Below are 24,398 nucleotides of genomic sequence, written 5' to 3' on the forward strand. Positions count from 1 at the left end.
AGTCCTCACTCTGTCCCAGCCTCCGTGCTGGATGCCCAGGAAGCCACTGTGGAGTGGAACCCTCGCACCCCAGCTGCCTCCTCCCTGCAGCCCTGCTCAGGATCAGACTGTTCCTGGCCATGTGAACAAGGCTCTACCGTGAAGATAAGTTGAGTTTCTGAATTAGTGCCAGTCATGATTCCAGAGGCCATGGCAAACGAGGGGGAGCGTGGTGTGCGGTCACCAGGGGAGCGCGAGAACGTTGGGCGCTGTTGATGTCACAAGGGGCTGTTCCAGACCCCACCCGGCGTTTGTGACCTCACCTGGCCAGGGGCTGTAGAGCCCCACAGAGCGACAGCCAGAGCCAGTTGGGCTGAGCTGCCCTCGGCAGGACTCAGCTGCTTGCTCCTTGTCTTTGTGCTTCCTTCCAACCGATTCTCGCTTGCTGCCCACTTCTCAACTTCCAGCCTTGTCCAAAGGTAACGATGGTCTAACTCTGCAGCTCCTGATCCATTTCTAGGCTGAGCTCTCACCCCTGTCTCGCCTGGCCAGGGCTGTGGCTAGTGCTGCTCTGTGCTCATTGTGATTGTGGCCCAAACAGGAGGCACTGGAAGCTACAAAGGAGGGTTTGGGCCCAAACAGGAGGGCGTGGAGGCTAGAGGTGGTGGGTCAGAGCTGTGAGGTTCAGGAGCAGCTGCAAAACTGCTCCTAGAAATACCTCAAGGCATTTCTGACGCTTTTGCCTTCCCGTTCCTTTACCTGTGACTCTTGGAACACGCTTTCTGTTTCTCCTGCTAGATCCTGCTGAGGCTGTGCACAATGCCTCTGCACTTCAGCAAGGTGATGGCATACGCCACATCTGGAGCGCTGGCACTGCTGGGCTGCCTGTGGCTCTGTTCCCCCCGAAAATCGCAGGCCAGGGATGGTGCCAAACCAGCAACAGCCGCTGAGGAAGGACGGCAGAAAGCAGGGACGGAGAAGGAATGGCGGCCCAAAGCAGAAGCCCGTGTCCCTGCTGGTTTGTCCGTTGTGCTCGCTGCGCACCCAGAGCCCCAGCCAAGGCTGGCACTGAGGTGCCAGCCCAGAGCAGTGCCTGTCAGCAGCGATGCCGCGGCAGGTAAGGGCTGTGCCAAGCCGCTCGGCACCTGGCTGGGCTGGAGCTGGCACAAACAGCTGCTGCCTCCGTCGGGGCAGCTTTTGATCGGCGCTGGGGTCTGTTCTGGGCTGCTGGGCTGCTGCTTGGAGGAGGCTGTAAGGCAGGTTGCTGAGGTGCTGCTGGAGGAAGCAGGGAATCGGCAGAGCTCTCGCTCAGCCGGGAACTCGGACTTCTTGCAGTGTCTTGTCTCTGCTGCTGGGTGAGGGCTCACTGTGTGTGAAGGACGCCTGCTGAACTCGGGCCTCTTGCTCTTGCATTCCCAGAGTTGCGCTGCTTTTTCCCCAGGGAACAAAGGAAGCTTTCAGTGGGCTCTGTGTGGTGGGACTTGACCCTTTCTGACATCCTGGGCAACCCGATCCAGGAACATCCCAATGTAACGCGTAGCAAGTGCTCCCTGTCAGCTCTCGACACAAGGATCTCTTCTCCTGGCCTGGTGTCTGGGGACTGCATTGTGTGGGCTGTCTGAACGCTGACACGTGTGCCTGCCTTGCAGATTTAACGGTGCCTGACGTGGACTCGGTGGACACCAAGTGTCTCGAGTGGAAGTCAGGGACTCGCCCGAACTCTAACCTAAGAAGAAAATCCACACAGCCCAAGGTCATTGTCAGGGAAACAGAGATGCCGAAGGTAAGCAGCTCCTGTCCTGCTTGTGCCTCCTGCCCTGCCCTACAGAGCCATCTTCTGCTTCTTCCAGTCTGACACCATCTCAGTGCCATCCCAGGGACAACCAACCAACCAACCAACCAACCAAGCATTTAGCAAAAGGAGCCCCAGAGAACAGTGTTGTTTGATGAATGTTTCTCTCCCTGACTCTGGCTTTCTTGTCCCTTTCATCAAGGCTTTGGTGAGATTCTTGATTGGCAAAGAAGGAAATTTTACTAAAGCCTTGAGGACAGAGTCTGGGCCCAAAGTTTCCATCTCAACGCTCCCTGATCTCCATGGCACCAAAGTCTGTTACATCAAAGGTAGGAGGAATGCCACTTGGGTCTAGGCCTAGGATGCAGCTTGGGGGCCTTCATTAGACAGGCAAGGGACTGGAATGGATTCAGTTGCTTTTTGAGGCCAGTGCTGTTACCAAAGTGTTCTGCTCAGCGCTGTTCCAGCAGAGGGATGTGACAAGTCGCCTGGGCCTGGGCATGTGAAGCCTCTGCCCTCGGGCTGAGAATGCATGTGAACAGCTTTGGCTGCTGGAGTTTAACCAACCCCTTTTGCAGGGTCCCTTTGGGCTTGCAGGAGCAGCTGTGGGATGTGTGTCAGCACAGGCAGTCTGGACTGGGAAGAACGTTGGATCAATTGTGGCTGCAAAGTATCTGCCAGAGGGTTGGGTTCATGCTGGAGGCCAAAGCTGTTGGAACTGGGGCCTGGGGGTGTGAGTTGCTCCCAGTGGTTTGATCTTTGGATCTGTGGCCAATCTGTTCCAACTGAAATGGTTGATGGAGCACAGGAGGCTTCTGGCAGCTGGATTGCTTCCCGTGGCAGGGGTGGAGGTGTCCTCAGCCTGCCTGTGCTGCTGACTTTCTCTCTGTGGGATTTTGTCTTCCAGGCCCCCCACATGTAGTGGACAGAGTGCTGAGGCTGATTGGCAAGAGGTACAAATGGCTGACTCGCTGACACCTGCCCTCTGCATGCCCCTGCGCCACTGGCACGTCGTCCTGTCCATAGTTGTGCAGTCTGTCTGTCCATAGTTGTGCAGTCTGTCTGTCCATAGTTGTGCAGTCTGTCGTAGTTACACAGTCTGTCCGTAGTGTCCCAGATGCCTCGGCTGCTCTCTGCGAGAGAGAGAAGAGCAATTGCCCATTGCTGCCCATCCCTGTTGTGGTTTGTCTGTTTATGTATGTTCCAGCTCTGTAAATAGACTGCAAAATAAAGTTAGTACTGTGCAAGAAAAACCCTGGCAGCCAAGGGAACTTTTCAAAAGTGTTTTCACCCCGCAGTGTCCCGTGGAGGTGGCGCTGGGTTGGGCTGCAGTCCCTGGTCCTCATGGGGGACTTCAACCTCCCTGATATTTGCTGGCAAAGCCACTCAGCCAAGCACACACAGTCCAGGAGGTTCCTGCAGATTGTTGATGGCAACTTCCTGTTACAGGTGATCGAGGAACCAACGAGGAGGGGTGTGCTGCTGGATCTGGTGCTGACAAATAAGGAGGGTCTAGTTGGGGATGTGAAGGTTGGAGGCAACCTTGGCTGCGGGGAGCACGAGATGGTAGAGTTCAAGATCCTGTGTGGAAGAGGCAGGACACAAAGCAGGACTGTGACCCTGGACTTCAGACGAGCCCCGTTTGGCTTTGAAGATCAAAGACCTGCTTGGAGGGGTCTCATGGGATAGGATCCTGGATGGTAGAAGTGCCGGAGAGTGCTGGTTAATCTTCAAGCACCACTTCCTCTGGCTGATTCCCCAGAGGCTGTGCTGCCATTCAGTGGGATCTCGACCGGCTGGAGAGCTGGGCAGAGAGGAACCTCCTGAGGTTCAATAAGGACAAGGGCAGAGTCCTGCAGCTGGGAAGGAACAACCCCCTGTACCAGGCCAGGCTGGGGGTGAGCTGCTGGAGAGTAGCTCTGCAGAGAGAGACCTGGGAGAGTGCTGGGTGGTAATAAACTGAACATGAGCCAGCAAAGTGCCCTCATGGGCAAGAAGCCAATGGCAGTCTGGGGATGTCAAGAAGAATGTGGGCAGCAGGCTAAGGGAGGATCTGCTCCCCCTCTGCTCTGCCCTAGTGAGGCCTCATCTGGAGTCCTGTGTCCAGTTCTGGGATCCTCAACTCAAGAGGGACAGGGAACTGCTGGAGAGAGGCCAGTGCAGGGCCACCAAGATGATCTGGAGACTGAAGCATCTTTCATACGAGGAAAGGCTGTGGGACCTGGGGCAGAGGAGCAGAGGAGACTGAGGGGGGAGCTCATTAATAGTTACAAATATCTGAATGGTGGGTTGTCAGGAGGTTGGGGCAGCACTTTTTTCAATGGTATCTACCAACAGGACAAGGGGTGATGGGATGAAACTGGAACACAAAAAGTTCCATTTAAACATAAGAAAAAACTGCTTCAGTGTGAGGTGAGGGAGCCCTGGCCCAGGCTGCCCAGGGAGGGTGTGGAGGCTCCTTCCTTGGAGGTCGTCGAGACTCGCCTGGACACGTTCCTGTGTGCCCTGATCTAGGTGGGAGCTGCTTCTGCAGGGGGTTGGACTGGATGATCTCTAAAGGTCCCTTCCAACTCCCACCATTCTCTGATTCGATTCTATGATTCTGTGAAATCTCTCAAGTCTGGTACCTGGTTCAGGCATTAAAGGTGTCCCACCTGGGAAGCCTGCTTCCCTTTTCCTTGCAGGTGCTATTTAGAGCATACACAGTTGCTTTTTGAAAGCAAAACCATCACAATAAAACCCCAAAGAAACAGCTGGGTGATTTCCCTTCCCCAGTGCTGGCCACTCTGCAAGGTGATGGTCAGCAGCACTCTCAGGGTGCAGGGCTGGGCCCAGGACAAGCCTTTTGCAGGCAGCACACTTCTGGAGGCTCCTGCTAATGCAGTTCCTGGGCACTGCTCAGGGGATGAGGGCAGTTGTCCATAATTGCTAGTTTTGGTCTCTCCCCATGAGTTCATCTGGCTCCCTGCCCTCATCTTTCACCTCCTCCCTCTCGGTCTTTAGCCCATCAGTGCCTTTTCTTTCTCTTTCTCTGTAGGACTCCTTGTCTGTATTTTCTGACCCCTCCCTGTGTGTCCTACATCCTGTTGCTGTTTTTCCTTTCTCCTCTCCTGCTCCCTGTCCTTTGCCTTTTTCTATCACCATGTTGTGCTTCCTGGCCTTATTTTCCCTCTCTCCCCCACAGCCTGTCCCCACTTTCCTGCCCATCTCTCTTGCTCAGCTGGCTGGAACTTCTCTCTTCTCTCTGGGCCTCCATCCTGCTCCTCACCCCCTTTTAGCTCTTCCACTGACTCTCTCAGGCCATCCCTGTTCCACCCTCTTGCGCCTCCTTCTGCTGATCCACATCCCTCTGGTCCTCGCTCTCTCCAGATGCTTTCCCTTCTCTTCTCTGCACCCTGCCTTCTTTCCCTGCCTCTCTCTCTCCTTTCCCTTTTCACTCTGTCCTAATCCCTGTCCCATTTCTCTGTCACTCCACTCTCCTGCTGCATTTTCAGTCTCTCTGCCCCCCTGTCCCTCTCCCTGCCTGTGTCTGTGTATCCCCCTGTCCTGCTTTCTGCCCTTCCAATCCTCTCTCTGTCCCTCTTTCCTGCTCTTTAGTGTTCTTTTTCCTCCTGCACTCCCTGTCTCCTTAAGCTCCATCCCTTTCCTGCTCTGTCCCTCTGCCCTGCTCCTCCCCCGTATTTTCCTCCTCCTCCGGGGAGGCGGCCATGGGGCTGCAGGGTCAGGGGGGCCTGGCCAGGGGCTGGTGTCCCTGCAGGGTCAGGCAGCAGGAAGGAGGCCCCGGGGCATGTGGGAGCTGAAGTCCTGGGACACTGGCTACCAGCCAGCCATGTTGGCTCCTGGGCCATGTGGGAGCTGTAGCCCTGGGCAGGGGCTGCCAGCTGTCCTGGTTCATTCCTGGGCACACTGGGAGCTGTCGCTGCCCCCTCAGCTGCCCACAGCCGTGTCGGTGCTGTGAGGCACAGTCTCTGTTCCAGCTGTGGCCTGGCTGAGGTGAGGGCTCAGGCCAGCCAGGCCCTTGGGCAGCTGTGGGGGTGTCTCCTGCCTGCTGCCCACCCAGGGCTGGTGATGGGAGCTCCAAGCTGGAGCTGGGCCTGGCTGGGACAGCCGCGGGGGTGACCCGAGAGCTGAGGAGGGGCAGGAGATGGAGACAGAGGCCCCGGGCACAGGCCCCGGGTGCCCCAGCTGCCAGAGCCCCCGGAGCCGCCCCAGCATTTCAGTCTGACAGCAGCAGTGTGTGCTGCTCACTCTGGCAGGGCTTTCACTCCATCTCCCTTCTCCCCACAGGTGCTGGGCCAGAGGTTTCGCAGGCACAGCCCGGCCGGGAGCTCGCCGTCCTGGCTGAGCCGCTGCTTTGGCAGCCGCCGCGGGGTAGGAGGGGACAAAAGCTCTGCCTTGCTGGCTGCAGAGGGGCAAGTTGACAGACCCAGGTAGGGATCCTGGCTGTGACGCCAACCTGATGTTCTTCAGGAGTGAAAAACACAGTGTAGTGTTGGCTGGGGGTTGTTGTTGTATCTCTGGGATTGATGTGACCTTTCAGAGGCAGTTGTTGGGATTTCAGCAGACATTTCCAGTTCAGCCCATGCTGACTGCTGCCCTGAGGTGCAGCTGCTGAATATGAATATGATTTCTGTTTGCTGGGGAAAGCAACACAGGGGATGTTTTTGTCTGTGTTGGGTTCCCTTGGTCAAATCCCTTCCTTCGGATGCCTTCGTTTCCCTCAGTCATGTGTGTGACTGATCCCAGCAGCCCAGTGACTCTCCTGTCTGGTGTGTGGAATCCAGCTGTGCCTTTGTGGAAGGGAGATGGGGGACACATGCCCTTGCAGAGCCCAGGTTGTGGTTTTTGGGTCAGTCCAGTTCCTGTGTGTGTGAGCCAACATCCAGACTTGACAAGGTAGTAGTGGTGAGGCACAGTGCAGCTGGAGCTCTTAGCCAGGCTGGTAATTCATCTGCAGAGCCAAGTCTAAACTACCAAGGTGTAATACAGAGCACTGTGTGGAGAACTACTGCAAATGCCTTCCAAAGCCCATGACTGAGCGGCAGTCTGAAGTACTTTTGGGTTACTGTTTGTGTGTTGGCAGTCTCCAGCTGTCGTTTTGTGATTGCCTCTTCTCTCCATTTCTCTACAAAGAGGGTGTTTCTGCTGAGAGTGCCGCGGTGGTGAAGCACTCCGGGCCTGGCAAAGATCTAGCTCAATGCCGTCATGACATTCAGCTCAAAGTCAGCAGCAGCCTTGCTGTTTTCTGTCTAGTGCATCTAAATCCCCTGGCATGTCTTGTGTCAGCTTGTTGTATGAAGGTGAATTTAAAACAGGGACGCTATTTTCTTTACTTTTCCCGCTACTGGGTGTTTAGTCAGTGTGTGTAAACCATTAGAATGAAATGCAGGGCTTCAGGAGCAGGGATTTGACCCATGGTGGAAATGAGTTTCTGGAGAGCTTTTCCTAAGGATTTCAAAGACATGATTTTCCTCTCAGAGACAGAGGTGTCACAGATGCATTACCAGCCGTTGTCCTCAAGATGCACTTGTGATCCTTGTAATGTGGTCTGCTGTCCTCAGCAAGACACCTGCTTGCTCTTGGTTTCCCTTCTTCAGTTGGTAATGCACAAGACAGTAATCTCCTGTTCTGAGGGACCTTTCCTGTGCAACTGCAGTGCTTTGGTATCTGTGAAATGAGCTCATAGTTCTAGTCCAGTTCAGTTCTCCTCAGTACCTGTTTGTATGACAACAACCTGTTCTATTGCAGGTCTGGTTTAGGGTGCACCCCTCTAAGTGGGCTTGCAGTCAGTTACTCTTGCCACACGTGGGTGTGTGAGGCTTTTGGGTCTGTTGCAGTTTTGTTCTCTTTCTATTCTAGTGAGTGCTTTGGGGGCAGTGGGCGCGGTGGGGCTTGTTCTTGCTGGTTTTGAAGTCAGCAGCCTGATGAGTTGTTCTGGTTTTTCTTTACAGGGCTCCCGAGTCACAGGACTTTGGGCTGAAAGCCTTCCAGCTGCACTGGATGTACCACGAGAGAGCAGTGTCTGTGCACAGAGAGATTTCCACAGTCACTGGACTCTGAGAACACAGCATTTTGATGTTCAGGCTTTAGAGTCTAGCTGCAAGTGCTTCATTTGAAGTTCTGATCCCTTGTGATGCTGTTCCCAGAATGAAAAGGAGCACTGGAATTCCCAGGAGTTTCATGGTGGAGGTGGATGATCCCAACACGAAGGGCGCGATGCTGACGAGCGACGGGAAATGCGCCATCCCAGCCAGTAATGCGTAAGTGGGGAGCTAATTGGACTGGCCAGAGAGTGAGCGAGAGGAACCATGTGTGTGTGTGAGAGAGAGACGGGCCAGCATCTGTCCTTGTGAGGGAGGCAGCAGTGTCAATGTATCTCAACCTTCCCATCTGTCGTCCGTTCCAATATGAAGACAGTGCAGTGCTGCTGTTGGTGCCCCTGGAAGTTGCTTCATCTTGTAGCGTGCCAAGAACCTGCATTTCTGACCAAGAGTTCAGTGCTGTTCCTGGGGAGTCTTTCTCTTGGAAAGCTCCTTTTGCCTCTGGTTTAAGTTTCAAAGGCTTCTTGTCAACTTTCACCACTGGCTGCTGGCTGGAGATTTCCTCTGCCTTTGATCAGATGGCACGTGTGAAACAGGCTGAAGTTGTGCTGTTGCTCTGAACTGAGCAGGTGCTGCTAGAGTGGCTGTTTGAGAAAGGGATGGGGAGCACTTGTGGTTTTCTGTCATAGGGCTCCTTTTGCAGAAGCTGTTACAAAGACTTCCTCCTTCTCTGATATGTGATGACTCGGAGACTAAACTCCTCGTGAGCCTGCATTTTGCACTGACCCTCTTCCAGAGCAGAGGTGGGATTCATTCCATGCATTTCCAGCTGTCAGAAAGGGATTTGACTAGTCTGAGAGGATGACTTTTCCTTTCCCAGTCTTTAATGTTTCTCTTTCCCCACCCTCCCTCCCCCCAGGGCAGCTTAGGCTCGGAAGAAGAAGGAAAAGCCTCCCTTCTTGCCACAGGAGCCATCCTCCTCCTCCTCCTCTTCAGATGTTCCTGTTCCTGAGGAGCTGTTATGTCCCCTGTGTAAAGAGTTAATCACGGACGCAGCTGTTATTCCCTGCTGTCAAAACGATGACTGTGATGACTGTAAGTGTTACTGCCATGTTTGTTAACTCCAAACATTACATCTGATCTTGTGAAAGCTGAAATAGATGACACAGCGACTCTGTTACCTGTTCTACTGAAAACTGAAGTACCCTCAGAACAGCAAAGGGCTCTTCTCGTGCTAAAGACAGAAACAAAAGGCAGCCAGCTCTTTTTTCCCTTGGAACGTCTCTGCTTCAATGATCTCTAGAGGCAGAAGGTGGAGTATGAGAAGAGAGCATAATGGTGCAGGTGAATTCCAGATTGGATATGGAAGGCATTTAGGCTGCCCACAGCCCTTTTGTCTCCCACAAAACTGTACAGCCAGCTCTGGTGACTTACTGGGGTCTGCCACAGACAGACAGGCAGGCATTTAAGCCACATGCTTTTGTAATGGATTGTCATTGACTTGAACCCTAAACATTTCCTTAGTTTGGCTCAGAGCTATTCTGATGGTTCTAATTCATCACAGGTATTAGAACAGCACTGCTGGAACCTGAGGAACATCAGTGCCCAACGTGTCATCAGACAGACATTTCTCCTGACTCTTAGGAGGCCAACAAGTCCTGCGCAAGGTAGCCCCATGGCTTGGGTGGAGAGGGTTTGTGAGGAAAGTCTGTTTGCAAACAGTTGGAAGGGAAGGAAATGTTCACTGAGGTCTCCTTAGGCAAGGCTCAATGGGCTGAGGCCCAACTGGCTTCTCCAGGCCATGATCTGTTGTTAGAGAAGCTGACAGCTCCTTACAGACAATGTGGCCAGTTCAGGTCACGCTTGTTCCACACAACTGCCTCCCTTTCCGATGGGCTGTTAACACTCAAGTGCTTTGAATGCAGCTGCTCTGGGTGACCAGTCATTCTTATCAGCCTTTAGTGGGATGTGCTCATGTATCTGTCTCTGGGTTGATTTTAGGATTGACAGCCCTTACAGGGATAGCCATCATTTCCCTCTGTGGAGGTTTTTGTTCCCAACTCTCCTCAAGTTTCATGGTGCCTTTTTCTAACAGTGTTTCTGCCTCCAGATTGTGAACAACTTGAGGAATGACACTGGCTGCAGTCAGCAGATTCAGCAGCAGCCTCAGCAGCAGCTGCCGCCGCCTCCACCTCCAGCCACACTCCTCAGACAAGTGAGAACACACAACCTGCAGCCTCTTCTCCAGCCAACCATTTCCAGCCAGCAGGATCCACCCATCATCCCACCAGCTTCTGCAGCTTCTTGGCCTGCTGCTGCTTTGCCATTGTTGGGCCCTGGTGCAGCATCTGTGGCAGCCGGGCTGCCAGGGAACCTGTCGCCTGCTTTGGCAGGGATTTGGCAAAGGAACTGACAGAATACAGAAGGGCTGAAAAGAAGCTATCCAACTGCCTGACACGTCTGTGGTGGAGAAGCAGGTTGTGTGTGGAACTCGGGAGGAGTTCCACTCCACACCTGGATCATGAGGGATGATCCAAGGTGATTGGCAGTGATAGGGGAATCTTGTGTAGGTGAGTAGCTCCAGTGTGGCAGAGGTGACAGCTGGCTGACAGTTGTAATGGGGCAGCAGTTGCTCAGGAGCAGGTGTCTCTTGACTAAATCTGCTCTGTGAAGACCCCGTTCACCACCTGGCAGGCGTGAGGAGGAGAGAAAGTGAAAAGGTGTAGGTGCTGGGTTTTCTGCATCTCCCTGTTCTGATTTGGGGTAACCATTACCCCAAAGCACTTTGGAGCATTTCAGTGAGAGAAATGGTCTTCATCTCCTCTTTGGTCTGTCTCGTGTAAAAGCACAGAGAGACTTTCACCCAGACTGCAGACTGGTGGCTTTTGTGAGTATTGGTCAGTTTTTGTCTCCGGAATTACAAGATCAAGGTCGTTTTTAAGGAAATCTGAAACTGATGAAAGACCTTCAGAGGGGGAATGATGCTGAAGAACGTGTGTGGAATCATGTCAAAGTTCCTTAAAAGCTAAGAAAACCCTTCGCCGCCACCCCCATGGAGAGGCAAAGGCAGCAGCCGTGACAGTGGGCCGAGATCGAGGCCACACAGCCATCGTCGTGCAAGGTCTCGGTCTCCTGGCTGTCACCGGTCGAGGTGAAGGTCACCCCTGTAGTGGTTCTGCCTGGGCCAGGTTTTAGGTAGCTGAGGCGGAGGGGGGGGCAGGGGGTGCAGGGGAAGATGGAGGGGTGGGGGGAGGTGTTTTAAGATTATTTTGTTTCTCATTTCCTTGTTCTTATCATTTCTTCATGAATCCAACCTTTTTCTCCACAGGTTGAGTCTGTTTTGCCCATGACGGTGATTGCCGAGCCATCTCCCTGTCCCTGTCTCAATACACAAACCCACTCGTTATATTTCTCTCTCCCCTGTCCAGGTTAGGAGGGAGAGTGATGTTAGAACTTGGTGGGCACCTGGCACTCAGTCAGGGCTAAACCACCACCCTCAGGGAGTATGATGATCCCACCAAGCTGGGCAGGTGTGTAGATGTGCTTGAGGGCAGGAAGGCTCTTCAGGGGGCCCTGGCCAGGCTGGAGCCATGGGCCCAGGGCAATTGCGGTATGTCTGGTAATTCCCTGAGTGGAGATGCCCCTGGAGGTTACCCTCTGGAGCTGAGTGAAGGAGAACCACCTGCTGTCATTGACGTGGGTGAGTGACATCAGTCTCTATGAAATAAGTCATCAGTGACCTGGGCAGACTGAGGCAGGACAATGGGGGAAACTCATGAAGAAGTGCAATGAACATGCAGATCTAGTCTGGGCACATGTAGAAAGTTTTGCTCTAAGCAGGGCACACACTTGGTGGAGCCATCCCCTGTGTGCCCAGCGCTGCCAAAAAGAATCCCTGCTTGAAAGTCACACTGGTTATTGAGTCCTGATTGGCACTTGGAACTCACAAGCTGTATGTTGTGTTGTCAGGAGAGTTCTGTAGTACCATGCAGCTCCCTTCTTCTGCAAGAGCTGACAGGACCTGCCCACAGAGACTCCGCTCTGTCCCGGCCTCCGTGCTGGTGTCCCAGGGAGCCACTGTGGAGCGGATTTCTTGCACCCCAGCTGCCTCCTCCCTGCAGCCCTGCTCAGTGTTAGACTTTTCCTGTCAGTGTGAACAATACTGTGCCTCTAGCAGTAGTTCTAAACTATGGCTAGTAGTGATGCCAGAGGCCATCCCAGGGGAGGGGGAGCGCTGTGGCCGTCACCAAGGGAGAGGGAGACCTTAGGGCGCTGCTGATGTCACACAGGGGCTGTTCCAGACCCCACCCGGCGTTGTGACCTCACCTGGCCAGGGGCTGTAGAGCCTCAGAGCGGGACAGCCAGAGCCAGTTGGGCTGAGCTGCCCTCGGGAGGACTCAGCTCCTTCTTTGGCTACTTGCCTTCCTGCTTGCTTCCAACCATCTCTCATTTGCTGCCCACTTCTCCAACCTCTTCCAAAGGTAAGGATGATCCAACTCTGTACCTCGTGATCCATCTCTAGGCTGAACTCTTGCACCTCTCTAGGCTGGCCAGGGCTATGAGTAGTGTTGCTCTGTGCTAGTTCTGATTGTGGCCCAAAAAGGAGGCACTGGGAGCTACAGAGGAGGGTTTGGGCCCAAACAGGAGCCTCAAGGCTTTTCTGAAACTTTTGCCTTCCTGTTTCGTTCCCTGTGTCTATTTGAACGTGCTGTCTGTGTCTCCTGCTAGATCCTGCTGAGGCTGTGTGCAATGTCTCTGCGCTTCTGCAGCGTGATCCCATACGCCGTGCCCGGAGCGCTGGCACTGCTGGGCTGCTGGTGGCTCTATTCCTCCCGAAAAGCGCAGGCCAGAGACCGTGAGGAACCGGCCACTGCTGCTGAGGAAGCGCTGGAGGAAGGAGGCCCAGAGAAGGAATCGTGGCCCCAGACGGAAGCCTGTGTCCCTCAGAGTCTGTGTTCCTCGTTGGAAGAGGAATGCCCAGAGGCTGACCTTCCAGAGGTGTCAGCGATGACATTTCAGCCCAGCACCTTGGAGGATGACGCTGACAGACAAGAGACAACAGGATGTGCAGGGGAAAGCAGCGTCCCTGCTGCTGTTTCTGTCCCCGTGCAGAGCACAGAGTGTCCCGGCAGCGCTGCAGCCAGCCCCGCACAGGGCTCAGGCTCAGGCGCCGACGCAGAGCAGCGGCCGGCAGCAGCGCCGGCAGCGCCAGGAGCCGGGCAGGAGCCCAGCAGTGCCCAGAGCGCCGCTGCGCTGCCGCCATCCCCGCAGGCAGAGCCCCGGGCTGAGGCAGCGCTGCCGGGTGCCGCGCGGGATGTGCCCGCTGGGCTCTGCCCGGCTGCAGCCGCCCCAGCTGATGCCCCTCCGCAGGCGGCCGGCGCTGCTGCCCCTGAGCGGGGGCTGTTGGAGGCGGCGGCAGCGGCTGAGCACACGGCTGCCAGCAGGGATGCTGCGGGGCTGCTGGCGGCGGGCAGCCATGCGCGTGGCGCGGCAGGTAAGGGCTGTGCCGGGCTGCTGGGCACCTGGCTGGGCTGGGGCCACGACAAACGGCTGCTGCTCCACTTGGGGCAGTTTTGGTCAGCACTTGGACAGGACTGTCTTGCCTCTGCCGCTGGGGAAAGAATCACTGTGTTTGAGGGGCTGCTGCTGAACTCGGGCCTGCTCCTGTTGCATTCCCAGAGGTGGGCTGGTTTCTCCCCAGGCATGAAGGGTGTGTGATGGGACTTGACCCTTCGTGACATCCTGGGGAACCTGATGGAGGAGCATCCCCATGGAATGCGTAGCAAGTGCTCAGTGTCACCTCTCTAGGAAAGGATCTCATTGCCTGGCCTGCTGTGTGGCAGCTGCACTGTGTGGGCTGTCTGAATGCTGACCTGTGTGCCTGTCTTGCAGGTGTAAATGGCTCTGACGAGGACTCGGAGGACACAGACGGTCCCGAGTGGCAGACAGTGACCCGAAAGAAGCGCGGCCAAAGGGGAAAATCCAAAGTGGTTGTCTGGGCAATAGAGGTGCCAAAGGTAAGCAGCCGCTGTCCTGCTCGTGCCTCCTGCCCTGCCCTGCGGAGACACTTTCAGCTGCCGTGGGGACCCAATAGGAAGGAAGAAGAGGTGCAGAGATGGAAAGAAGAGGCATGTTAGGGAGACACCCAGGGCTGGTGGTTGGAGTCCTTCTCCAGCACCTTCCACCCTGATCTGTCAGGGTGATGCTCTGAAAGCCCTCAGAAGGCTTTGAGGGTTCACAGTCCCTGAGAGCAGGGGATGAATTGTGGTGCTTTCCCCTGTGCAGGAGGGTCACGTTGCAGCTGCCTGTCCAAACCCAACCTCCAAATCAGCTGCAGGAACCAGGAAGATGGGCAAAAGAACCCCCAGGGCACAGTGGTGTTTGATCTACATTTCTCCCCTTGACTCTTGCTTTCTTGTCTTTCATCAAGGTGATAGTTACACATCTGATTGGCAAGCAAGGACAGTTTATTAACAGCTTGAGGAGAGAGTCTGGGGCCAAAATTTCTCTCTCAGCGCTCCCTGATGTCGATGACTACGAAGTCTGTCACATCAAAGGTAAGAGGAGCCTTTTTGTTCAGTCTAGAGCGTAGCTTGGGTGCTTTAATTAGACTAGAAATGGATTCAGTGGCTTGGCTAGGCCACAGCTTTTACCAAAATGTTCTGCTCAGGGCTGTTCCAGCAGAGGGATGTGGCAAGTGGCCTGGGCCTGGGCACGTGCAGCCTCTGTTGTAGGGCTGGGAATGCATTTGAGCAGCTTTGGCTGCTGGAGCTGAACCAGCCCCTTTTGCAGGATCCCTTTGGGCAGCAGATAGGGGATGCTTCTCAGCATCTTGACTGGGAAGGATGTTGGATCAATTGGGGCTGAAAAGTGTCTGTGAGTGAGTTGGGTCAATGCAGCTCAGGAGGCTTCTGGCAGCTGAGTTGCTTCCCATGGCAGGGCTGGAGGTGTCCTCAGCCTACCTGTGCTGCTGACCTTGGGTGGGATTCTTGTCTTCCAGGCCTCTCCCATGAAGTTGAAGGAGCGTTGAGCCTGATTGGCAGGAGGTTCAAACACTTGTGTCTGGACAACATCTACCCTCTGCATCCCCCTGCACCGGTGACACGTCCTTCTGTCCCTAGGACTGCAAAGTCCCAGACACCTCAAGCACTTGCAGCAGGGAAAAAGAAGAGGAAGTAGTAGGAAATGGTAGTAAATAGTAGTAATTGTAGAAAATACCTTACAAAATAAAGTCTAATATTGCCAAAGAAAAACACGGGAAACAAAGGAAACTTGACAGAAAGTGAAGTACAGAAACTTGAGGGAAAGCCAGAGCCCCAGGCAGCTGCTGCCACCTGGACACAGGCTCTGCTGCCCAGGGCGGCCCCTAGTGCAGGGCTGGGCAGATGGCCAGGGAGCGGCCGTAGCAGATGATGGTGAGAAGATAACACTCTCCTGAAATGAAAAGGAGACTCCTCAATGTGTGGGCAGCATGTCCCAAGTAGGAGATGTCCCAATGGTCCCAGCAGGAGTTGGCCATGGTTTTGGGGACCGTGGTGGAGATGGAGCCCAGGTCTGAGAGGGAGAGGCTGAGGAGGAAGAAGTCCATGGGGGTGTGGAGGGGGTGGTCACAGGCTACGGCGCTGATGCCGAGGCCGTTGGGCAGGAGGGCAGCCAGGGAGATGCCCAGGCACAGCCCAAAGTGCAGCAGCTGCAGCTCCCCCGTGTCTGCCAAGGGCAGGAGCAGGAACTGGCTGCTGCAGCTGCTGTTGGGCATTTGCTGTTCCTTTGAAGGAGAGCCTTTTAAAAACAGCAAAGTGCAGAGAAAATAGAAGACAGACTCCTCTGAGCAAAGCCACTCCATTCATCAGGTAATCACTCTCCCAATGAAATGCATTTCTCTGCTGTGCTGTGTGTTGGCTGTGAGGGGCAGGAGCTCTGCTCCCGTGCTGCTGAGGAGTCAGCTTTTCTGTGTCAGGGGTGCTCTTTTTTGGGATAGAACTCACTTTTATCACTGAAAATTGGAGGAATCTTGGCACACGACGTGGAAAGGGCTCCTCTCTCTGTGCCTTAGTGCAGTCAGGAGAGCTGCAGTGCCCATTAGTCTTTTTCCTCTCTGCCCTGTGTTTTCCCTTGTGCTGCCTTGAAGATGACTTCACACACAAGTAACTCCTCAACAAGCATCTGGGCCGTAAGTCAAGCAGGACAGTCCTGTTGCAAAGGGCACTTCTGCAGACTCTGCTCTGTCCCACCCTGGAGATGGAGCTGTCCTGGACAAAGCAGGACACAACTCCTGCTCCAGAGAAGCAAAGGGAACAGGATCACAATCAGAATATCAGACCAATCCTAATGGGGCCTGACTCTGTCTGCAAGCCAAAGTGTGCTGAGTCCTGACACTCCCTGCTTTATCCTCCTCTAAGTGGTACAAATGAGGGATTTGTCTGCTCTTCAAATGAGAGACGACTTTCTATGTCCCATTGCCCAGCCAGACACCCCAGAGGTGAAGACTGTTAGAACAGGATCCTTCCCTTTCAGATAGCTCCTGCTTGAATATGTGCACTGGGAAATGTCCCGGGGCTGGTCTGGAGCTCTGAATGGCTTTCAGTGCTTTCTTAACAAAGACAGAATTGCCAGGTGTAGGAGGGGAATTGCTGTGTTTCCTGAGAAATCACTGAAAAGATGAATGAAAAAGAGTTCCAACAGGTCTGTGTGAAAGATTCACCGAGGAGGGCAAGGGGAGAGCTTCCCAGCATGGCCGTGGCAACTCAGGATGGCTGCTGCTGCCTCGCGGATCTTGCCATGGGATGTGTAGGAAAGGACCAAACCAAGGCAAAGGGTGAGATCAGGTGGTTTCTGGAGGAACAGAGGTGGGAAAACAGAGAGAAAAGGGGTTGAAAGGAGCAGGTCACACGTAAACAGGGGGCTGATCAGTCCACTTCTGTGGCCTTGCCTTGCAGCTGATCACCACAGCCTGTCCTGCTTTCCCAATACCTGCACATCCAAGTGCTTTCTAGGGCAAGGGAGCTCTCTGCTCTAGGTACAGATGGAGGTCCGAATGCCAGCCCATCTGAGTGGGAACCACAAGTCATCAGGTGTAGTGTTCTCTGCTGGGGGCAACTGGTGAGAGCAGTGGGTGTGTGTAAGTAAGTAAGTAAGTAAGTAAGTAACTGGTGTGTGTGTGTGTGGTGGTTTGGCCCAAGCAGCCCAGCAGCAGCACGACAGTCTGTTGCTCGGTGCCCACATCCACCCCCACCCTCGTTAGGATGGCAGAGGCCCCAGCGAAATGGCACTAAAAAGATCACCAAGGTCGTTGTGGATGGAGACAAGGGCAGGGAGGGCTCGCTGCCAGTGACGGTCCTGAGCAAAACAGACTCCAGTGCTTGAGCGAGAGAGGAGAGTAGGAAAGCTTATTCTACAAGAAATACGAAGGTGGGAGCTCTCCTCATTCGTGTGCTGTCAGTCTGCTCAGCCCAGACTCAAATAAAGGCTGCCCTGGGACCCCTCTACAGGAGTAGGATGGACACCTTGTGACTGGGATGGTGGTGCCAGCTTTGACGTGAACAAGCCATTCTTCAAAGGTGGCCATGGTCAGGGAATCACGGAATCACAGAGTGGTGGGGTTGGAAGGGACCTGCAGAGATCATCTAGTCCAACCCCCCCTGCTAAAGCAGTTCCATCTCTGTCAGGTCCCACAGGAACGTGTCCATGTAGGTTTAGAGAGCTCCAAGGAAGGAGCCTCCACACCCTCCCTGGGCAGCCTGGGCCAGGGCTCCCTCACCTCACAGGGAAACATTGTTTTCCTTACATTTCAATGGAACTTTTGTTGTTGCAGCTTCTTTCCATGACCTCTTGTCCTGTCACTGCCTACAATAGCAAAGAAAGGGAAACCCCAGCCTCCTGACACCCACCATGTAGACGTTTGTAACTCAGTGAGATCCTCCCTCAGTCTCCTCCAGACTAAACAGCCCCAGATCAGAAGAAAGCCCCCAGCCACAGCTCTCCTACTCCTCTAGAGAGGTCCCAGGGGAGCCTGTCAGCCAGCAAAGTGCTCCCTTGCCAGCTCCTGTGATGTGGGAGCTATGACAGAATCACAGAGTGGTAGGAGCTGGAAGGGACCTCTAGAGATCATCTAGGCAAGCCCTCTGCTAAAGCTCCCAACTAGATCAGGTCACACGGGAAGGTGTCCAGGCCGGGCCTGAGAACCTGCAGAGCAGGAGCCTCCAGAGCCTCCTGGGGCAGCCTGTGCCAGGGCTCCCTCAGCCTTCCTCTAAAGAGGCTTTTCCTTCGGTGAGACTACTTGTGTTCAGCTGTTGTCCATCAGCCCTGGTGCTCTCCCTGGGCACTCCCATCCCGCCCCATCCCCTTGCCATGCAACTGTCAAGGTGCCAAAGTGCCGAGCTGCCGGCTTCAATCTTCTTCCCTAGGCCGTGTCCCCCCCTGGCCCAGCCCCAGCGCCAAGGACACCCAGCCCAGGGCTGCGTCATGGGCTCGTCTTTATTGCAGGAGCCGTGGCGGCACTGCTGCAGGGGCACAGCAGCGGTGCTGGCGGCGGCCGGGAGGCTCAGGCCCGGCGGCCGCGCGGCGGATCAGAGCCGGCCGGGCTCAGCCACGGCGGCGGCCGCGCGTCCCGCGGCGGCGGCGGCGGCTCCTCACGGGCCGCGGGCGCCTGGGCTGCCCGGCCCTGCGGGCTCTCTTGGCTCGGCGTGGGCCCCGGGAGCGGCGGCTCCTGCTGCGGCTCCTGCTGCGGCTCCTGCTGCGCGCTCTGCGGCTCCGGGCCCGGGCCATGCTGCCGCTGCCCAAGTGTGCTGCTCAGCCGCTGCCCGCGCTGCCGGCTCCCTGCCCCCGGCCCGCTTTTATAGGGCTGCTGGGGCCGGGCCCTTTGTGACAGCGACACCTTCTCCGGCCCATCCACGCTCTCGGGCACCTTCTCTCAGCACTGACGTCACCAGGGCTGCACCCGCCGGGCTGCGCGTGGGCTCCAGCGCAACGATGGTGCTGACCACAGGGCATCCTACAGGGACCGCAGGGAAAAGACACCACGACACAGCCTGTTTGCTGTCAGGACTTGTGACCCTGTGACGGATCCAGGCTGGAGCAGTCTGTCCCTGAAGGACTGTTCTCCCGGTGGGTGACCCCCGCTGGGGCAGGGTGTGAGGAGCTGCCCCCATGGCAGGCCCCAGGCTGGAGCAGTTGGTGAGGAGCTGCAGCCCGTGGGAGGGAGCCACGCTGGAGCAGTTGGGGAGGGACTGTCTCCCGTGGGAGGGAGCCCACAGTGCAGCAGTGGCAAGTGTCAGGAGGCCTCTCCCTGAGCAGCAGCAGCATCAAAGTGCATCTGTAATGAAGTGACCCCAACTCCCACTCCCCATCCCCTGCGCTGCTGGGGGGGAAGGAAGGAGAGTCCTGGGAAGAGGAGGGGTGGGAGGAGGTTTTTTTAAGATGGTTTCATTTCTCACCTCCCTGCTCTTATTGTTCCTTTAATAAATCACACCTTTTTCTCCCCAAGTTGTTTCTGTTCTGCCTGTGATGCTCATTGCTGAGTGATCTCTCCATCCTTATCTGAACTCACAAGCCATTTGTTGTCGAGGAATGGTTAAGGGAGAATGGACATGGATCCCAGGGTATAATGTTAGGCCCGATGGGGCAAGGCAATCTGAGTTCTAGTTATATGAATTTAATGACAATCAAGACCAGAGTCAGAGCCATGGTTAAAGCAGTTGCTGTCACGCAGACAGCAGGCCGCTTTCTCTTCCTTCAAGGTCGGGCTGTTTTCAGCTAACGAGGTAACAGCCCAAGGTGGAAAACAACTATGGGGGAAAAACAAGATGGGAAAATGTGAGGGAGCTTGCTTATGGCAGGAACCGCAAGTAGGATTAGCATAAGAATGTAATCTATTAGCTACTGTTGCTGAGCCAGCTTTGAAGCTGCTGGATATAAGTTAGAGCCTGCTCTCAATAAAGAAGATGATTTCTGCTATCACTCACATTGAGTAGGACTGATTTCTTCCCACCCAGCTGAGAATCGGACCCTGGGTTGATCGCCGCATGAAGTAGGCTTGGAGCTGGTTTCAGACTTAGAGTCTGGGTTGCAGACTTCGAGTCTGGTTTTTCAGGCCAAGAGCCGAAAACTTCGCGGCACCCCCCCGCTAACACAGGGACCCCTCAACATCCCCCACTCACCCCGTGGCGATGGGAGGGATCCAGCTGACCCCTCCATGCACCCCCATGATGGGACCTCAAGTGCCTCACTAAGAAAGTCGCGCGTAGCCCCCCACCCCCCCCATCTCACGACCCCTTTGGGGGGCGTTTTTATCCCCCCAGCACCAATCCCCCCCCCCCTCAGCACCCTGACTCCCCTCCCATCACCCAGAGCCCACCCCAGTGCCCAGACCCCCTCCCCAGCACCCAGAGCCCACCCCCAGCACTCAAACCCCCTCCCCAGCACCCAAACCCCCTCCCCAACCCCCTCCCCAGCACCCAGAGCCCTCCCCCAGCACCCAAACCCCCTCCCCACACCCTGAGCCCACCTCCAGCACCCAAACTCCCTCCACAGCACCCAACCCCACCCCACAACCCCCACCCCAGCACACTGAGCCCACCCCCAGCATCCCTACCCAGCACCCTGACCCCCCACAACCCCCTCCCCAGCACCGAAACGTCTTCCCAACCCCCTCCCCAGCACCGAAACTCCCTCCTCTACCCCCTCCCAGCACCCTGACCCCCCCAACAACCCCCTCCCCAGCACTCGGCCCCTCTCCCCAACCCCCTCCCCAGCACCCAAACCCCCACCCCAACCCCCTCCCCAGCCCCCCAACCCCCTCCCATTCCCGTTTACTGTGTGTGGGGGTCCCCCATAACCCCCCTCTCTCTCCTCCCCCCTCCCCAGAGTTCCTGTGCAACGTTCTGCACCCCCCGGGCTACGCCGCCCCCCCCTTCGAGCAAACCCCCCCCCCTTACAGCCCCGACTATTTCGGGGGGTCCCACCTCGCCCCCCCCACTCTGCCCTCCCGTTCCGAATACGACCCTTACTCCTTCGGGGCGGGGCTTGGCGGCATCAGCACTCACGATACTCTTTACACCCCCCCCCCGGTACGAGGGGGATGATTTTGAGGCCCCCCCTTTACCTTTCATCCCTCACCGACCTCGGGGACCCCGTTATGAACCCCCTGACCCCCATCCCGACCCCCACGCCTGGTCCTACCAAGCCCACGGAGCCTTGGTGGAGGAGGAAGAGGAGAAGGAAGAGGAGGAGGGTGAGTTTGGGGAGGGGGTGGGGTGGAGGGGAGGTGGATTTTGGGGTGCTGACCCCCAGCCTGACCCCCCCAGCCCCAGGGGAGGAGTGTGGGGTGCTCACTGGGTGCCGCCATGGGCGCTGCGTCCGGCTCCCCGACGGCTTCACCTGCAGCTGCGACCCCGGCTACCGGCTGGACCCGGAGCAGCTCGACTGTGTCGGTGAGACACCCCCACACCAGCCTGAGCCCCCCAAAACACAGACACCCCCACACCAGCCTGAGCCCCCCCAAACAAGCCTGAGCCCCCCAAACAAGCCTGAGCCCCCCAAAACACAGACACCCCCACACCAGCCTGAGGCCCCCAAAACTAGCCTGAGCCCTCCAAAACAGACACCCCAAAACCAGACTGAGCCCCCCAAAACACAGACACCCCCACACCAGATTGAGCCCCCCAAAACAGACACCCCCACACCAGCCTGAGCCCCCAAACCAGCCTGACTCCCTCAAATCAGCCTGAGCCCCCTTTCAGTCTGACCCCCCCCAAACCAGACTGACCCCTCCCCCAGCACCCTGACCACCCCCCAACACCAGGAGCCCCCTTTGAAGACTGAGCCTGTTAGCATTACTGTATATGGAAAGTTAGAAGTAGTTAGGCTAAGGTCTGTATCGAGGCCTAGTGAGCAGTGTGGGATGTTGATGTAACCTAGCAGTCTAGGGAACTAGTGGGGCATGCTGAGCTTGTGCATTCTTGCTTAAACAAAGCAAAGAGATTAGTGAAGAATGCTGAACCCTGAACCTTGTTTTTCTCAAAGAAATCGTTATCTCGAATGTTTACTTGTTTGTTATCTATGGAAATTTCTGGTTGTGGATTCAGATAAGCGTTGTCTCAAGTAACTACATGAAAGAGCACGACATAATCCTAAAGTCTAAGAAAACTGGTAAACATCACGGGCACCTGATGAAGTAATCATTTGTGGAAAGTATATAAACTCTGTGAAATTTTCTGTTACTGGGGGCTCTGACTTTGGACACTAGTCCTCAGGTCCCTAGGGCCCTCAATAAAGCACCGCATGAAACGACCTCGGTTGTTTTGTGTTTTCCTTCGGGAACGGGCAGCAGTTTTCTGGCGACGCGGCAGGACTCCGAAGGCAGCTGGGGCGGTTTCCGTGCTGATTTACTCCACGCCGGCACCGAGAGATTCTCGGGGAGTCATCGGTTCGTGCCCGACCCCCGCACCTGGCGGACGACTGCTATAAGGTAAGCCCATAGGTGCTTTATTTTCTGGTATGGGTGCCTGCTCATAAGACGAGGCGGCGATCCTCGCTGAGTTGGGCTAAGACGTCTTGGTGGATGCCCAGGCGCCGGCTGTAACACGCGGCGAAAGCTGCGCAGGTCCGGCACTTGCCCCTCGCGGCGTCGAGAAGTGGCAAGTTGGTTTGGTACTGGGTATTGGTTTTGTGGGTTTTGTTTGTGTCGTTACAGTGTCTGTGTTTGCTGTTATTTTGTCTGCTGTTATTTTGTTTCATGAATACTTGAAATGATGCCGCTTAAAACTTTTAAGCCGTTAGTTCAGTCTAATAGTAAAATCCCAGGAAACACCCCATTAGGATGTTTGCTGGGAAGATGGAGGAGTGCTGGATTTCATCAGGATTTGAATAAGGGTAAAACGATAAACTATTGTAATCATTGGTGGCCTTTATATGAGTCAGAACGGGGACCTGCGTGGCCCCTAAACGGTACTGTCGATCCGGGTATTGTATCGCCTTTGATGCAGTATTTACGGGACAATGAGAAATGGGATGAGATCCCGTATTTGGATTTGTTTTATTATTTAGGGCGAAAACTGGATTGGCAGAAGGAATGTGGTATTTTAGTTTTGGAAACAAAGGAATTAGGGTGTAGTGAATGTAAGAAGAGATCTATGTGTGTTAAGTGTTTAGCTGCCTCCTCTGGTTCAGAGGAAGATTTATCGTTATTAGTTGCTCATAGTGGACAGGGTCCCTCTGCTCCACCCTATGTTCCACCTCAGATGGAACAGGATAGCGAGGACGATGATAATGAGGAGGAAGAAGAGGATGAAGATGAGGACACCAGGAACTTGGATAAAATGTTAGAAGTTGCGTGGAAGGTTTATAATAGTAGGGGAAAAAGAATCAGCTAAGCGGCAACAAGCGGGTATACTGGCTGTAATTCAACAATCGGGAGGACAAAGGGGCCGAGGTCCTGGTAGGGGAGGCTCTGCCCAAGGAAGAGGTGGTTATGGTCAGGGAAGAGGGGGATTTCGAATGGGAAACATTAATCAAGGAAAGTTAGGTTTTAATCAGTGTGCTTTTTGTCGACAGATAGGACATTGGAAAAATGAATGTCCTGTGAAAAATGGAATGGGGGGTGGCGCCGGGACAATGGGTAGTTATCCTATGCCTGAGGCAGATGTCGCCCAAGCCCTGGTTTTGGGGAATTACCAAAATCAGAGCTGACTAGAGCAAGGGTAAGGTTAGAAATAAATGGTAAAGAACAGGAATTCACAGTTGATACAGGAGCTACTTATTCAGTTCTCAACAAAAGACTGGGACCAATAAGTGATACCACCGTACAGGTGGTAGGGGCTATGGGTCAGCTGGAAGAAAGACCATTTTTGCAGCCTCTAAATTTGAAATTTGGGGGAAAGGAATTGGATCATCAATTTTTTTATATGCCCAATTGTCCCAAGCCCCTGTTTGGAAGGGATTTATTGTCTTTGTTAAATGTGAAAATAATATTTGAAAATGGGAGAGTAAAATTGGAGATTCCAAATGAAGAAATTGGGAAAATTTTTGTAATAAAGGAAATAGAACCTATTCCCATTCCAGAAGAAATAGATCAGGCAGTTGTACCCTGGGTATGGGAAACAGGGACCCCAGGAAAGTCAGAAGCTGCCCAGCCTGTTGTTGTAGAACTGAAAGAAGGAGCCCAGCCGGTTAGGGTTAGACAATATCCAATTAAGTTGGAGGCTAGGAAAGGAGTGGCTCCACTGATAACCCAATTTGTGATTCAAGGAATTTTACAGGAATGTGAATCTGAGTATAACACCCCTATTTTTCCTGTAAGTAAGCCTAATGGTAAATATAGGCTAGTGCAAGATTTAGGGCAATAAATGAAATTGTAAAGGACATTCACCCAGTGGTTGCTAACCCTTATACTCTGTTAACATCTGTGTCGGAAAGGTTTAAATGGTTTACAGTAATTGATTTGAAAGATGCCTTCTTCTGCATCCCGCTGGCATTACCCAGTAGGAAGTATTTTGCATTTGAATGGGAAGATCCAAATTCGGGAAGGAAGAAACAACTGACATGGACACGGCTTCCGCAGGGTTTCAAAAACAGCCCCACTATTTTCGGAA

This window comes from Colius striatus, unplaced genomic scaffold (genome assembly GCF_028858725.1).
Source record: "Colius striatus isolate bColStr4 unplaced genomic scaffold, bColStr4.1.hap1 scaffold_38, whole genome shotgun sequence".
NCBI classification, from domain to species: domain Eukaryota; kingdom Metazoa; phylum Chordata; class Aves; order Coliiformes; family Coliidae; genus Colius; species Colius striatus.